Consider the following 16,698-nt stretch of genomic DNA (forward strand, 5'->3'; position numbering starts at 1 on the left):
TAAAAAACAAAAAAAAAAAAAAAATACACAACGTTAACGCTACGATGTCATGCCACACAACCAGATAGCAATTAATCTTCGCAGGTAGTTACGTTATACCTATAAATGCAGAGAACGCATTACCGTAGGGTTGACTAATTAGCTGATAATTAAACGGCGTCTATTAATCATAGAGATGTATTCAAGCGTAGGAATGGAAATTCATTAGAAAATACGCGAGTGCCGGAGACAATGTTTTCCAAAGAAGAACAACTTTTTATTTGTTTATTTTCATCTATTTGTTTGTTTTTTTTTTTCGTTGATTTTTGTTTTATTCTCAAATCGCACTTAAAGCCCTTTCTTGTAACTTCCCTCTTTAATTCTACGCGTCCCGGGAGAGCTGGTGGAAAATATTCAGGGGCGTAGCTTGTACGTATTCATTATATTATTTGAGATTGCGCTTCCGGCGACGGAAACACGCGCACGCGTTCTTATCTCGCATAGCACAGACGCTCCGTCGACACACTGCACACCTCAACGTACGTCTGAGAACATCCGAAGTATGCCTATAATGTTATGTATATGGACGTAATAATATCCGTCTGTGTGTTTTTCAACGTGGTTTTACAGTTGGCGTTTCTAATCTTGTACAATGAAACAACGATACAAAAATTGTTGCAATACTCGTGTCGTACGTAGGCGTTCATAGAGTCATTTGATACATCACTCGTGGAGCTGTATCTGTATGACCAAAAGTAGATTTTCAATTTTTTTTTTTTTTTTTTTTTTGAGGATACACACCAATGTTTTTCCTTTTCAAATACCGAAATCGAATCAAATAATTGTTTCGAGATTGGATGAATTCTAGTAAGATTATCACAGACGCAACGAATCGAATAAACCTGTAATTAATAATCATGGAATCATTGCGCGGTATTTAAAAAATTTCGCGACTGCAGAGAATGGAATTTTCGTTTTACGAAAAAGGGACTGAACTGTATTTTCGTTTGACTAGTATTGTGAGATTCGATCGATTAATCGATGAATCGAGTTTTTCCAATTAGTCGATGAATCGACAGTTTCGATCCACGTACCGATTGACCTGCAGAATTATTATGATGCAACTTCGATTGATCTATTAATCGAAAGAATGATAAATCTAAACCGTCGATTGATCGAGTAATTGGAAAAACGATCAGTTAAAGCTGCATAGAAATTATTTTCACCAGGTTTGCCAATGCAATGTTGCGCAGGTTTTCGTTTTTTTTTTTTTTTTTTTTTTTACTGGCACTCGTACTTTTCGAAATTGTAATTTTGACAGAAACTTGTAGTTTGCTAAAAATTTCAACGCTATTCTACGAGCAAAAAAAAAAAAAAATTCATCATACTTGGACCTGAATTAAAATGATCTTTTATAAAAAGTCGTAGATATTAACAATTTTCCGTTAATTCCGGTAGTTTTCTACCAAATTCAACGGAAGAACCAAAAAAAATTCAATCCACTTCGCAATATGTCATTTTTATGATACTTCGTAGCAAGTCGTAGATTTTTATAATTTTTCACGATTCTTTCCAATCTTTGACGCTTTTATTTAAGATTTTCTGCTATTTTCCACATTTTTCTACGACCTGCAATTTTTCTCATTAGTTTGACGTAGACATTATTTTCACCAGTGGTTTAGTCGACTGGATAATAGGTAATTGGTTTCCTGTCTGACTAACGACCTGATAATTACCAACGTCCCAAGCAATGCGTTCTCCGAATTGTATCTCACTACAGTCCGAAGTCGGTAAACCGAACTTTTAAGCCGATTTCAACGAGCTTTGGATACTCGGGTGACGGTTAATAATGACTAAAAATAATCGAATTTCAATTAAATCGATTATTTTTTCCCAATCAATCGAGTATAATCGATAATTTTTCAAACTCGATCAATCGACCGACTCGATCATTTTTCCTCACAATCGAAATTGAAAAAAAATTTTAAACGAAACTGCAAGTGATGAAAAAACTGTTTTGGTTTCAAATTCACCGTTTCACAAAAATACGAAATGACCGATTAATCGATTGGTTTTTACCGATTCTATCAAGTCATGTTCGATTATTTTTTTTTTTTCTGCATCGATTATTCTTAGCCAAGTGGCTATCGCTAACTGTGACAAAGTCACTGGAGGGTTTCCCCGAGGAGTAAACGGGCATTACGAATCGGAAACGAACCGGCAATACGGATCAGAAACGGCGATAACATTTTTATTTTATTTTTTTTTCCAAAGGGGTTACAACTCCTCTAACGAATGGTATTAGCCGGCTGTAGGTTCGGAGCTGATTCGGGGCGAGACTCGCGGAGCCTTGGAACGGTGGCTGAGGTATTGATCCTGAAACGGTCCGAAGGAAGCGAAGCCGCGCCCTGCGACAGCCTCGTCCTCGTCTAGTCGCAACCGACGTCGACGCTCCTTATTCGATTCGTTAACGAGTCAAAACGACTCCCTCGTTTCTTCCAATTGCAGTGGCGTATCGTTCGATCCTTATCGCCTCTTTCCTGTCCAATGTTTGCCGCCTAAAACCACAATTCCGATCTCAATTTCCCTCTGGAATCGTTAATTTTCTCGTAAAAGATCGGTTTAGATTCTAAATATCTTGGCATGTGGTCGTTCAGGGGATAGGAAGTGGACTCTGGTCAGCTATGAACGATAAATTGACGCATACGGCGGTAATCGAGTTGTTTGAAACACATAATCTCAAACCCCACCTCGCGGAGAAATATGTAGATTAAAACTCTGTGCGATATTCGTTTGGCCACAGATGAGCGAAATCCACTTTCTAACGACGGCACGATCGTATCGTTATTTCTTAAAGTATTTCAAATAGATTCGAAGGTTTGAAAAAGGAAAAAATAACAAACAATCAAAACGATTCTCGTGCTTAAAGCGCTTGAGTCAAAGATTAATAATGTGTTATTACGAATGCATAAAAATTAATTAACGACTTTTCAACCAGTACTACACAAATGTGAAGATATTCGAATAGCATAAGCCGAGAAACTCACAGTTTGTAAAAATGTTTTATGCAATTAGAAAGTTCAAAACGATTAAACTAAGACTTTCCGTTTAACCCCGTTTCAATATTTCCAGACTCAGATCTTCAAAAATTCTTTCAAAAGTCATTGAAAATATCTTACATCCGTTACACAGTATTATACAGTTGTAATGCGAAACTGTGATTTTTAAATAAAACTACTGGAGATTTTCCAAACAGATTTTCATCTCTTTTCCTAACTCTTCAGTCAGACGATTGAAACAAATAATTATAATCCTTAACAGAATAAAAGAGCGAAACTATTGCAACACCACATTTATTACGCCCCTGATATAACCATCCAATAATTTGAACGTTTATGTAGGCGTTGTGTGGTTTCCCGATGGTCTAAATGAGATCGCGTGATATCGTGTGTGTTATACACACATATACACATTCTCGTGCCTGGGGAAATTCGACGACTAAATAACTGCCTTCGGATTCATGGGTAAAAGATAAGAAACATCGGGGATGCAGGTATACAATGGTTTTTCACGGTAGCCACTAAATCTCCACCACAAAATTCCGTGACTTTTCCAAGTTTTCCATAAAAAAATCTCGTCATTTTCCCTCACCAATTCGGATGAATTGGTAATAGAAAATTGAAAAAAAAAAGTACGAAGTAAGGTAATATTTAGGAATATTCAAAGTTTGAAGACAACCTTCCGGCGATGGTAAAAAATTTGTATCCGATTTAATGTACCTAAAACTTGAGGAAAAAAAAAAAAAAAAAATTGTGGGACATGTTTGTATGAGAAAAATATATAGTATACGATTTTCTAACTTTCCGCATAAATCCCTGACATTTTTCTGACTATTCCAGAATTTGCGACCATTTTTTGTACCATGACAATTCCAGGTTTTCCAGAATTCTCTGAACAGTTGTTGCTCTGAATTTTTTTTTTTTTTTTCTTCCCAACGTGGCAGAGAATTCTCCAAAATTGCATCGAAATTTCACTCCGACCGAATCTCGCCATTTTTTTTGCTCTCCATTTCGTCCTTACAATTTCCCGTACGCATGTGCCGTATACAGTGATTGTACTGGAATTGAGAAGGACGAAGCAGGGACTCCATATTCTGATCCCCTCGCAGCTCTCCAATCAAAGAGAAGGCGGGGAGGATCGCACAGCATCCCTATGGACCAACCCTCCGGATCCCGGAAGATGGCGGAAATTCGCATCATGGAGTTGAAGCTGAATATAACCCGTTACCCTGTACCAGGGATGATAGAAAAAAAAATATTATATAATTAAGTTTACTTCTAGAACAATGAAATGTTTTTTCAATCGATAAATTACACCTGTCAAGATATACTGAAATAAATATTACATCTTGGATAATAATAATGCATTTTCGATATCAGATATCAGTATATTCCGTTCGGCAATTTTCGTTCCATAAAAATAGGAGAGATTCAAGTTTCTATAACTCGAGAAACGAAATTCCGTTTTATCCGCGAATACTGCGCAATATTTCGATACGGTGCCGTTTATCAGCGTGATTGGGATTGCCGTAGGTTGAAATTTGCAAGCCCCTTCTTCTTCATCGCGCTTTTCTCGTGCCTTAATTCTTTTCACGTATGTAAAGAAAAGATGGATTTGAAAAAAAAAACATTTAAAGTAAAAAAGAAAAAAAAAAGAAAAAATTATTCAACCAGTTGTCCGAGACGCAGCGTGAATGAAAATGCAACTACCTTAGGCACACCTCCTTATAGCTATACGTGTGTGCCCACGTGTGTACAATATGTTTTTTCTCCGCAGGGATCAACGTCCCAACGAGACGTTATCCTGGCCTCCGTATCCTTATTGCCAACTTGGCAGAGCATGAGCCAATGATTAACTCTGCGGGAGAAGAAATTATTCATCGGCTTAATAGAGATGGATAACGAAAGAATTGAAAATAACCGATTGCTTCGGTTTTTCTTCAAATTTATTAACATTTTATTCCCTCGTACTTGTAACTTGAGGTTCTAGGTTATTTATAAATAAATTATTACAACAGTGTCATCCGTGAATGGAAACGGTCTGAATCAATTTTGAATAAAAAATAGTGAAAATATTATATGTACAATGTATAAACATTTTCCCAGTCACGTATTGTGATTGTTTTCCGAAATATTGATAATCGAATTTTCGGACTCAAGATATCAGGCTTCAAATTTTATTACAGTTCTTGAGACTATGCAAGAAAAAAACGGAGCTCATTACACATTCTACCTCCTACGAGAAGAAGTATAAAATGTAATATTAATGAACAATTGCCAGCCAAAGGTGTTTCAATTATATTCAAAAAAAAAAAAAAAAAAATGAGTCTGAGAAAAGTGATAATTCCAATTCCGGCTGAACAATACCGCACTAGTAATCAATTATACTGTAACAACGGTTGAACTAGTAAGACTCGAAAACCATGTAACGAAAAATGATCGGGGAAATTGTTTGTTGAAGAAAGAAAAAGATAATTGTTAAGATAAAAAATGTCGTAGGCATCTTTCGATCGTGTAACTTTTCACGACTCAGGTTGCGATGTCTAGCAACAAATCCGAAATCGAGCAATTATTACGTAAAAGTAAAAATAAAATTGACGTTAAAGAGCAAGCAGGCGATGCCGCGCGATGGTTCCGATCTTTTTGAACAGTTATCCGGCAGACGGTGAAGGAGGAGCTGGTTCGAAACCGGGGATCGTCAGACCGGTTGACCGGTTTGCCATATTAGTCCCGAGACCGGGCGGCCACCGTGACGTCACATCTTAGCTGCTCAGCTGCACCAGCATCTCCTCGGAGAGAAGAGAGTCGTTGCGCCGGCTGCATCCAAGCTGCAACCACCCGTCGAAATGTCCGGATGATCTGGCAGGTGCTCCGCACCGGCTTCATCCGGAATTACCGCCGCTGTTTTATCCCCGGCGTCGCGTTCCCCCTCGGCTTTTCACGCTCTTCGAAAAGCTGTTGATTTAAAAAAAAAAAAAATTTGTCTTGTTAAAAAATCGTTACCTTTTTTTTCCTTCAACGAAAAGTTCCTTGCGTAAAACGTCGAATAAGTTGTACGTATATCTGTATTGTTCGATGATTGTGTGATAAACTTGTTGCTAAACCGTTCAATTTAATATGAAAATACTGACTCGGGATTCCTTTGTTTGAGTAAAGAAATACTTTTTGCACGATTATTGAGATGTTTTGGACATGTCTTATAAATTGAGTTTTTCTTTTTCGAAATCTGCGCTTCTCTCCCATTGTGAGAACAATTCTGCGAAATAAATAGTGGCACTTGATTTGTTAGACAATTTTACCCCTGTTTGATGCGTGCGGTATTTCTCGCGAAAATTGTAAGCAACGAAAATCGAGATCGTAGACTGTAGTGTACAATAAAGCGAATGGGTTAATTGTAACCTATGAACGAGGTATTATATGCAGAGTACGTCGTCTGCGACAACGTATTGCGCATACGCGAACCGTTAAATTTAAAATTTTTGAGGTTATGTTCACGATGGTTGGTCACCCTGGCAAACAACTGCTCTTGGATCTTGGCGCATGCGCATTACATTGTAACAGACGGCGGACCAATCAGCCGTTAGATAATCATTCTGTATATATACAGGGCGTTCTTTTAACGCGATTAAATTTGTCTTCATAGTTGAATCATTTTCGATCAATACTGCGTAATGAATTTTGAATTCAATGATTTATCGACCGTCTATAGGATGGCGACTGATCATTATTTTTAAAATTCCACTAAAACGGGCATCGTAACAATAACGGCTTAAATATTGTTGGAATTTGGAGAAAATATAGTTAGGTGTACATACTGGTGATTAATTTTCACCCTGTATCTAAAACTGTATTTTTGAGTTGGAGTACAAAAAAAAAAAACATAATAAACCACTGTAACCACTGTAATTAAAATTATCTTTCCAATTAATCTTTTTCAATTTATACATTTTACGGAATTTATTTAATGCCATTTCTATCCTTAATTCTCTCTCTCTTTCTCTCTAGCTCTATTTTGAGTTTTGCCTTGATTTTTCCTCTACAGCACCTCATCATCTTCAACGAATAATAATCGGTGAGTTTCGTTATTATTCATAATGAAAGTTGAAGCACGGGATAAGATTCAAGATTGAAATGCCTAGAGAAAGAAGAACAGCCGTGCATCTCAATAATAATTGGCTCCGAGTACATAAATTCGAATTAATATCCATGCGATCCACATCTAGTCTCACGTATAATCGTACGCATAAACACGTTATAATTACACGTATAGATCAAAAATTTTTAATTGGTCCGAGAGATGACAGCTTACATAAACTATATAATATACGTATAAAATAAGAGTTGTTATCCGAGTGGTTATAATAATGAGATAGGCTGTTTACTCGCTGGCTTCCAAAGACCCGCGTCGCCCTTTCGTATCACCCGATAACCCTTGCCAACTTACGGAGATTACAGGGGATCTAGAAGCTCGCGCATGCGGCATCACGGATACTCGTAAATAGCGCAAAATCTCTTGCATCTCGTTCTGCGTCTCGAAAAACTTTCATTTCAACATATTTCATTTGAAAATCGATCTCATTTATTACAGTATCGCAATTTCTACACGTCGGTGGATCATTGCAATCGTTATCCAAAGGATAAATCCACGAGTAGTAGATATGTTAATGCCGATTCTGCGTACAGATTCCGATACCGACATTTTACCGATGATCGATAAGGTTGAACAGTGCGAGGATAAGGTGCGTTTGAAAAAAGGGTTTGTGTTTGAGCTGTAAAGCGGCTAAAAATGTCGGTAAGATGTCGGTATCGGAATCTGTACGCAGAATCGGAATTATATATCTACTGCCACGATTTGGACTCGGCTTAATATTTATTTAAGGCTTACCAGAATTTCTATCGTCTCCATCAAGAATCGTATCGATCAACTCATCAACGGTATGATTGGTGCATGAAATCGAGAAAGAAGAAATTTCGTTAGTTTGAGAATAAAAATTTATCAACTGGCTAAATACCACATAACAGAAATTGCATGCTCCTCGTAATTCGTAAGAACTAATTATGAATTATTCACGTAACCTACATCTGAGGATTTTTTTTTTCCCAAAGCATATTAAATCATGACGAGAGCAAGAAATCTTGAAAGATTATTATTTCCAACGAATAGGAGTGAAGAAATTGCGCCATCGACTCGCGGATATCAATCTCGTGGTATTACAGCATATTTCTTACGTATTACGTTACACATATTAAATGTATTACAAGCAGCATAGCTTGCAGACTTGACCCAACCTTATCTCGAAATTCTGATGGAAAAAATGAAATAAAATAAGAGGAAACAAAATGAAATAAAATAAATACCCTATTTGTATGCACAATATACGAATACGCGATTACGTATACTTTTCGCAAAACGTTAAAAATAACTCCATCTACTGGAGTGAAGAGTTATCGTTTATGAGAAATACCGGCTTCTTTTGATTGGCACACATTATTAATTCGAGTGTCGCCACTCATGTGACGTAAAGAAAATAGAGGATAAAGCGTTCGTTCTTCGTTACATAATAATTAGCCACGAGTCAAAAAAATCGGTGACTGAATATTTAAATACGTATAAGAAACTACTGTAGAAATTGTAGTTCATATTTCTAATTTTATTACTAGTGTTTAATCATTGTTCTTTTCTTTTTCTTTTTTTTCTTTACGGTATCGTGAAAATCGTGTCGGCAGAGGGTTGGAATCAGTATTTCTTTTAAATTCTTTTTAGCCATTTTCTAACATGCAGAAACTCAATCGCTCAACGCATTGCCATCGACCAATTGTATCGTTACTCGTGGCACGGTTCTAGATATTGTACGAAACAGAGTAAGAAACAAATAAAGCAATAAAATGTGCCATCGACCAAAATATATTTATCTCGTGGCATTCACACGTGTAAAACAAACAATTAAAATGCCATCGGCCATAAAATTCTCTCGTGACACGAATATACGTACAAGTGTAGGTAATTGAAACTATATTGCGCAGATAATTAATTAACTTTTCGATGATTTAGGGCTAATGATTTTTTATTTTCCTAGTATCATCAAGTTCGTTACTGATTTATATACATTTCCTACTTTTATTTTTCAACTTTTTCCAACTCTATCCGACAATCGTTTCGACTTCTAATCCTATAATTTATATCCGTTTTATTTCTTATAACGGACTTTCAAACGGTTATACATTTTTTTTCCTGTTTCTTCTCTTCTCGTCAATTTTATTTCATCATTGATCGAACACTTGGTTCAACGATATCACAAGTTTTGAAAATTATCACCGTATCGTATGTTATAAAATAGTAATTAACTCACCGTATTCGGTGTATGTATAACTGAACGTAGATCTTCTTATCTTGTTTAAGACCGTAATCAGGCTGCGTAATACCAGTCTTAATTAAAATATATCATAACATGGTTCGTGAAATAAAGAAACTCCGGAAAGTTTCTCATAAGCGATATATATGCATGGTTAAAATTTTATACGCAAATTACTTCTGCATAAATGAGGCTACTTTTACACATACGTGTGAAACATATATAATCGTCGAAACGTTCAACCGTAGAAATAAAAAAAAAAAAAAAATAAGAACGATAGAATTTAATATCCTATCAAAACTTCTTCTGATTTCTTTCACGTAATTATAGAAAAAAAACGAATGCAATGAAAATTAATATCATCAGTAAAATTTTTGTATACCTTAAATTCCGTGTCAATTGAAGTCTTATTGTTAATTTATTGACAGTATTTATCTGGCCTTGTACGGCGCTTGGTATAATTTTTTACTTCAATTTTCCGTAATATCTGAGATTACGACTTTCTTTTTGCGGCCTGCAGAGGGAAGAGAAAATAAAAATTGTCGTTTAAGTAAACGAGAGGATAAAAAAGACTGAAAGAAAGTAAAAAGAATATAATAACAGTGATAATAATACACGTATACAAAAGCAGCTACAGCTTGCTTTTGACACGTTCTCACAGAAGAGTGAATAAAGGTAAAGAACGACGATCGAGATGAAAGAAAATAGATACAGAGAAAAAAATATATATATCGCAAGTGTCCCTGAGTGTTTGATAAATGAGAAGAATATAAGAAGAAAAGAATTAACCGGGTGCCCAACAGAGGTGATTACAAAAGGGTAAGAAATGGTGTTTCTTATAACAAATTGAACATCATCCGGTACTCGAATTCCCGTGCAAATAGAATATTGTATAGTTACCGACGCGACGGGCCAAAAAGCAGTCAGAAGTCAAGTCTCGTAGCGTGAACAGTGAATATATAAACTGAATTGAATGAATTAAATTCTCATTCATTTCACCGTAACGGTGAAGAAATTTTTCATTCGTTTATTTATCATTTCTTTAAACGAAAACGAAATTTATACTTTTATAATATACGACATATGTATAGAGGTTGAATTATCCGAACCTTTTTACCTAGCTCTGATGTTAGTTCGTATTTTTGTTCGACATTGTTGTTCAACTTTGAATGCTTGTCTACTACTTTACTTACTAGAAAAGGACCTGACGCATTCGACAAGCTACGAAAAACGAGCGTTAATTTCGTCGAAGAAGAGGAAGAGAAAGCCAATGAAGAAGCGAGGATAAACTCGCCGCGTAAATACTATTGAAAAAAAATAAATAAAATAAAAAATTGTTCACAATATGGAATAACGTATAGTTTAAGCTCAATATTTTTTTTTTCTTTTACTTTCGTTTTTTTTTTTTTTTTTGGAAGACGAAATCCGATGAATTTAAACCGTGCAAGTTTGTTGTTTGTGTGAAATTATAATTGGCAGAATTTCTTATATTAACATAATAAAATCACATAGAACAATTCGCAACAAAGTGTTAAGATCCGTTCACGCAAGATAAGAAAAGAATTCACCATAATTCCGCATATAGCAAAATACAATCGGCAACAAAACTATCGAACAAATCCGGTACAAAAAGTCTTCCGCCAATGAAAAATTAAAAAAAAATATACATATGTATTCACGATCATAGATTAATGATTGCTGAACAAGTGTGAAATTCTACAAAAAAAAAAAGTAAGTAATAAATAAATAAAATAAGTAGAAAAAATTTCAACTTACGTGATCAGAGCGTAACTCATTCAAATCAGATTATTATAATACTTATATAATACGCGCATTATATTTGTCTTCCGCGTCGATATTTATGTAAAATATCATCTCCTCTCCGATTCCGGATATATGTAGTTGCGGGATCCCTCCTCTTTGTTAACAAATATATGCTTACAGTATATCGTTAAACAACAACGTGATCTAACGTAAGTGAAACTGAGGATACCGAGTGTGCGATGAGAAGATTATAAAAAAAAGAGAGAGAGAGAGAGAGAGAGAGAATAAAAAAAACAAAAACAAAACAATTTATAAAAATAGTTGGAGCAAATTTTTTTTTTTTTTTTTTTTATGCAAACGACAAACGGAACGGATAGGAAACGCGTCCGTCCGGATCCGTTGCAACGAGCGACTAGCCAACGCGGTGCAATTTCAACTGCACGGGCAAAAAGGGCTGCCTGCAGCCTTACTCGCTCGCACACACACACATGTATATATATGTATGTATAATTTTATATATATTATATATATTTAGACACGTGTTGTACGCTATGTTTCGCATGGTAAAAGCGAAAAGGAAGTAGGTATACATGTATAACAGAGTGAGGGGAAAGAGGAATTAAAATGAAAGGGCAAAAAATAGCAGGGTTCGAGTCGCCCCTTCGGCCATGAGCTGCATTACTTGTATGCACCTTGCGGAATTGCGTGTTGGTATACCGTACGTACAAGGCGTGCACAATTCGAGGGTTCGCGTGCAGGCGGCGGATTATTGCGGATGTGCATTATGGCGGGAGGAATCGCGAGTGGCGCATTGCGCCCCCAATTCCCCTTTCCTTTCCTTTCCCTGCCGCTCGAACGACCCGTCGCAAAACCCGTTACCCCCGGCAACGAGGGCGGACCTGAGGAATTTTCGCAACGCCATTTTTAATTCGCGGTTGAAACCATTTTATCACTAGAATAATAACTATGGCTATCGTCGTGAGACGTCTTTTTTTTTTCTTTTTTTTTTTTCGACGTCGCGTTCTTGCCAATCCCTCGATCTTGGATCGATAATCCCTCCGAAGGAACCTGATGAAAGATTTGAAAAAAATCAAAATCAAAATAAAATGAATAAAAAATTTCTGTAGGCATTGTTTAAGGGTCGCAGAGAAAGCTCTCTCAGCTTTCCAGACTAAAATTGATTGTTCAAATGTTTTAGAACATCGGCAAAGTTAGGGTAAATACTGGCGATTTTTGTCGCTAAAAATTTTTCTCTACCTTACCCCGTAAAAGTACCGGCATGATCAACTATAGCCGAGTCACCAGCTGGGCCATCGGATCATCGCGTTTCCGCGTTGAAAAATGAATATTTACAAGGTGCCCTCGCGACTCTTACGCTATTCTGCATACTCACAATGACAGTCGGTGCCTGATTAACCTTTGCTTCCTTTGGTTGAAAAAACCTACGGAGGAAACGCCGCGCGCGTTACCCCGAATATTTTATGGTTTATACGTTATACCGGCTGCAACGCGAGTCGAAACTTTTCAATATCCTGCAGGTATTAACCTGCAGCAAGGATTATTCTTATTTTTATACATTTTTCTTTTTATTTCAATAAATTACAAGTCCGAGGTCGGTGATTACGAATCTGATATCGAATTTGAAAAAATCAAAATTTCGATCTCGATCGAATCCGTAGAAAAAACTCTGTCCAGGAGTTTTTGGGGTCGCTGATTACGAATCTGAGATCAGATTTTGAAAATATCGTACGGCCAATCCAATCAACGAGCCCGAAAACCCCTGCAGAAAGTTTTTTGACCGGATACAATCAAAGTTCGAATTTTCGTTCAATTTATCGAATCAGCCACCTTGAATTATCGAAATCTGATTTCGGATTCGTAATCAGCGAACCCACAAACCGCAGAATATAATAATACTAGCATCAATTATTATTATTACTATGTTTATATATCGACACGTCTCTAAGAATTCACTGTAGCATTTTATAATTTCTCACAATCCTTACACCCTTCGCTCAATTTTCTTTACTTTCAAATTTCATTTCGTTATCAACGTTACACAGTAGGTATATAATATATATATGTATAATATATTGTATCATTGTCGATTGACCTGCAGAAATTTCATAACTGAAGCATGGAAACACGTCAGCATATACAATATATATATATTTATTTCATAATAATATTCATTCATGTTGGTACAAGTTGATACCCTTCATTATGCGAAGAGTGAAATTGGGATGGCAGCCTGTTGGTTAGCATTCTGAGCCTTAGGCCTGCAGCGGGAAAGTAAAATTGTCTGTATGCATGTAATACACGAGAAACATCGGCCTCGTACGTATCTGCGCACATGTATACCTATATCACGCGTGTAGGTTATATCGCGTGGTTGGTAACAGCTGCAAAAAGTCGATACAATGTACGGAATTAAGTTATTCGCTGAACCGCGGATGTTAATTAAATTAATTGAACATTTTACCGGCAAAAAAGAAGGGCTTAGAAAACCATAAAAACAACATACATAAATACCGACCCAACTGTAATCCGAAATTTACTGCCTTTTGGGCACATAATAAAAACCCGGATGCGTAATGTTGATTTTTATCTTAGATACTTTTTCGTCTCACTCAAAGTGCAAATTATTATTATTATTATTGTTATTATTATTGAATATATCAGGGCGGTTCGGAAAAGTGCTTTTTGTACACACATCTTGCTCTTTTTCAAGACACTTGTACTTTGTCACTGCAAAAAAATTTTTTACAACTGGCTCGAAGACGTCAAAATTTCGAAAATCGTATGTTACAGGAATAATTGCACAAGTCGCATGGTCGAAAATTATTCTCACTTTCGAATCAGATCTTCTAGAGACGCTAGACGAGATAAATGGGTACCGGTATTGGATTCAGTGCCAGAATAACGATGGTTTTTCGATAATGGGATATTTTTTTCGGCTGGTCAAAGCCGCCCGCCTTCAACTACCAGATAATGGAATACCTCGGTTTACCGTTAATACTTTAATGGATTTGTTGTTTACAGAACGGCGATCGGCGAGGGAATCGGGCAGATTCTATAACATGGGTGCAACCTATCGCACACTTCACAATGTTGACAGCCAATCCCATGTAATCGCGTTGTATACGGTTACAATTTTACATAATATATGTATGCACAGGGACCCATTACTCCGATGGTTTCACAATCGTGTTTTTATTAACATGTGTGCACGGAATATAATCAATCACTCCTTATATGTATATGCAACGCGCTGTCAGACTCCGAATTAAATCGAGCCTTCACCCTACTTTCGGGATAAGAAAAAAAAAAAGAAAAAAAGAAAAAAAAACGCACGTTTGTATCGGCTAGTTTAATGCCCACGCTTCGATATGTTCAATTTCAGAAGCTCTGGAAAATAATTGCCGTCTTCTCGAAGCCGGATTTAAGAAGATTGGTCAGAAAAAAAATTTATTTACTTTTTTTCTTCACAATTTTATCACCTGCGGATAATCCCGCATCGAGAATTTATCAAATTACTTTGTTCGTAAGCTACGTAAATTTGATATCTTTAGAAAATACGAAAACAAAGAGTACTGAAATTGTAAACAAAAATTCATCGATATCGATGCTTCGCTTATATTCGATTTAAAATTGCTAAAATTCTGGTGGATTTTATCCCGAAGACGCACATTTTCCACAAACTCACTGAAACAGATTTTCTTTCTTCTCGAGAGTAAATTCCGCGTTATTGCTATTTTCTGACCGCCAACGATATCGATGCAATTCGGCAAGTTGTATCAAACACTTCATATTTCTTGTTACAAAATTACGAAAAACCATCGAATTATTTTCAAACAATCTGCCAGATATAACGGTGTGAACGATATTTAACATACCTACGACATTTGTATTACATATAAAACCAGCGGCCTTTGACTGGCCATGAGCAAGTCCTAGAACTTTCCGTTCTCACACTGCGAATTTCAAGTACATAGAGAAGAAGAAAGAAAAAAAAAAATTATATCCAATTCGAGTTTCGAACTATATATTCAGATTCGTGGTTAACGATTTCAAAGTCCTTGGATCAAATCTGACCTTAGATTCGTGATTATCGACCAAAAAAACATCGCGGTACAAATTTTCATTCAAATCCATTCATCGATTTTCAAAATTTCATCATTTGTATTGGATTTTTTTGGAATTTTGATATTTAAATAATTAAAAAAGTACCGAACCGACCAAAGCCAAAATCTAATCAGTTTTAAGTTTAAAAAAACCGCGTCGATTCAGATAACAATTATGTCAAACAAGTTATCGTCGGTCAAAAAAATTTATCACAAACATACACGCGCATACACACAGACAGAGACGTCCGTCTGAAAACGATTGGATATGATTCTCCAAACTTCAAAACGTTCAGATCTAGCGAAAACTCAACTTTTCAGTTTCGGGGTGATTGCCATTAAAACGGTGAAACGGGACGTTGGAAATTAGCGAAAAAATATATATCTCAGAGATTTCTTCGCGTTATGGTGGTACAAAAGAAAAAAAAAGCAATAACTACCGATAACTCTCGGTATACAAAAACGGGGGGGGGGGGGGATGAAATAAATAAAAAAAATAAACGTCGGGACGGTGATTAGTGAGAAATCTAGGGGGGGGGGGGGGGGGGGGCGAGTCGCTGCCCTGATAAGAGGTGGACGACGGGTTGCGTGCGTCCCACTTTGGCCATCGCTGACCGTTCCGTTCCCTTCCCTTCCGTTCCTTGGCCTTCGGCCCAAAGGCTGAGGGCTCGAAAGGCTCGCGAACCTGTTCCGTATGTGGCGAATAAGTATCGACCAGGCGTAGCCGGGCCAGGAATAATGCGCCGGTATAACTTCATTTGCATTTTACCGAGGCCCTTGGGCGACCCGAACCGACTTCACCTTCGACCTCTTACCTTTGACGACCCTCGATGCGTATCGCTTCGACTGGATATCATTAATTCCCACCCTTTCCAATATTCATCAACCCTCTGCAGCGATCGGGCCGCGAGATTTTCTATCGAACGGAAAATTTTACAGGTGTTCAAGATAATGTAATGGGAAAATCCGAGTTGTTTTTATTTTCACTGCGTATGTTAGGGTAGTTTTTGCTTTCAATTTTTTTTTTGCTAAAAAAAAAAAAAAAAAAAAAAAAAAAAATACAACAATATAAGGACCTAACAAACAATCATACATACGTACGTAATTACGATGTAAAAGTTGTCCCCAAATTTAATCCGTCGTACGCCATTTTTTCTTCACTATTTTATTCATTTTTATGCGATTTTTTTTCGACGTGAAACGTTAGTTCTTGTGTACATCTCGTCGTATGTCGAATTTGTATGGAAAATTCTTACAATTGCGAGTGGAAAGCATTGTTGTTATCATAATATGTGTATACGTATATACCTATACACCCGTAAATGATATTCAAGAGCCGAAACATTGCCAATTTTAAGCCCATTTAAAGCTCTGTAATAACTGCTTATGACATGTTATTATTATTATTATTATTATTAT

At 36.5% G+C, this 16,698-nt stretch overlaps 1 long non-coding RNA gene across 1 annotated transcript in view; it reads right to left on the reverse strand.

The window, feature by feature from the left end:
* Positions 1-4,966: 4,966 nt before the first annotated feature.
* The window catches only part of LOC124216528 (uncharacterized), a 47,899-nt gene continuing 36,167 nt past the window's right edge, over positions 4,967-16,698 (reverse strand). Inside the window, exon 2 of the long non-coding RNA XR_006882625.1 lies at positions 4,967-5,993. This is a non-coding gene — a long non-coding RNA (uncharacterized lncRNA). The remainder of the gene's footprint in view (positions 5,994-16,698) is intronic.

The sequence above is a fragment of the Neodiprion pinetum genome, chromosome 4 (assembly GCF_021155775.2).
Source record: "Neodiprion pinetum isolate iyNeoPine1 chromosome 4, iyNeoPine1.2, whole genome shotgun sequence".
NCBI classification, from domain to species: Eukaryota; Metazoa; Arthropoda; class Insecta; order Hymenoptera; family Diprionidae; genus Neodiprion; species Neodiprion pinetum.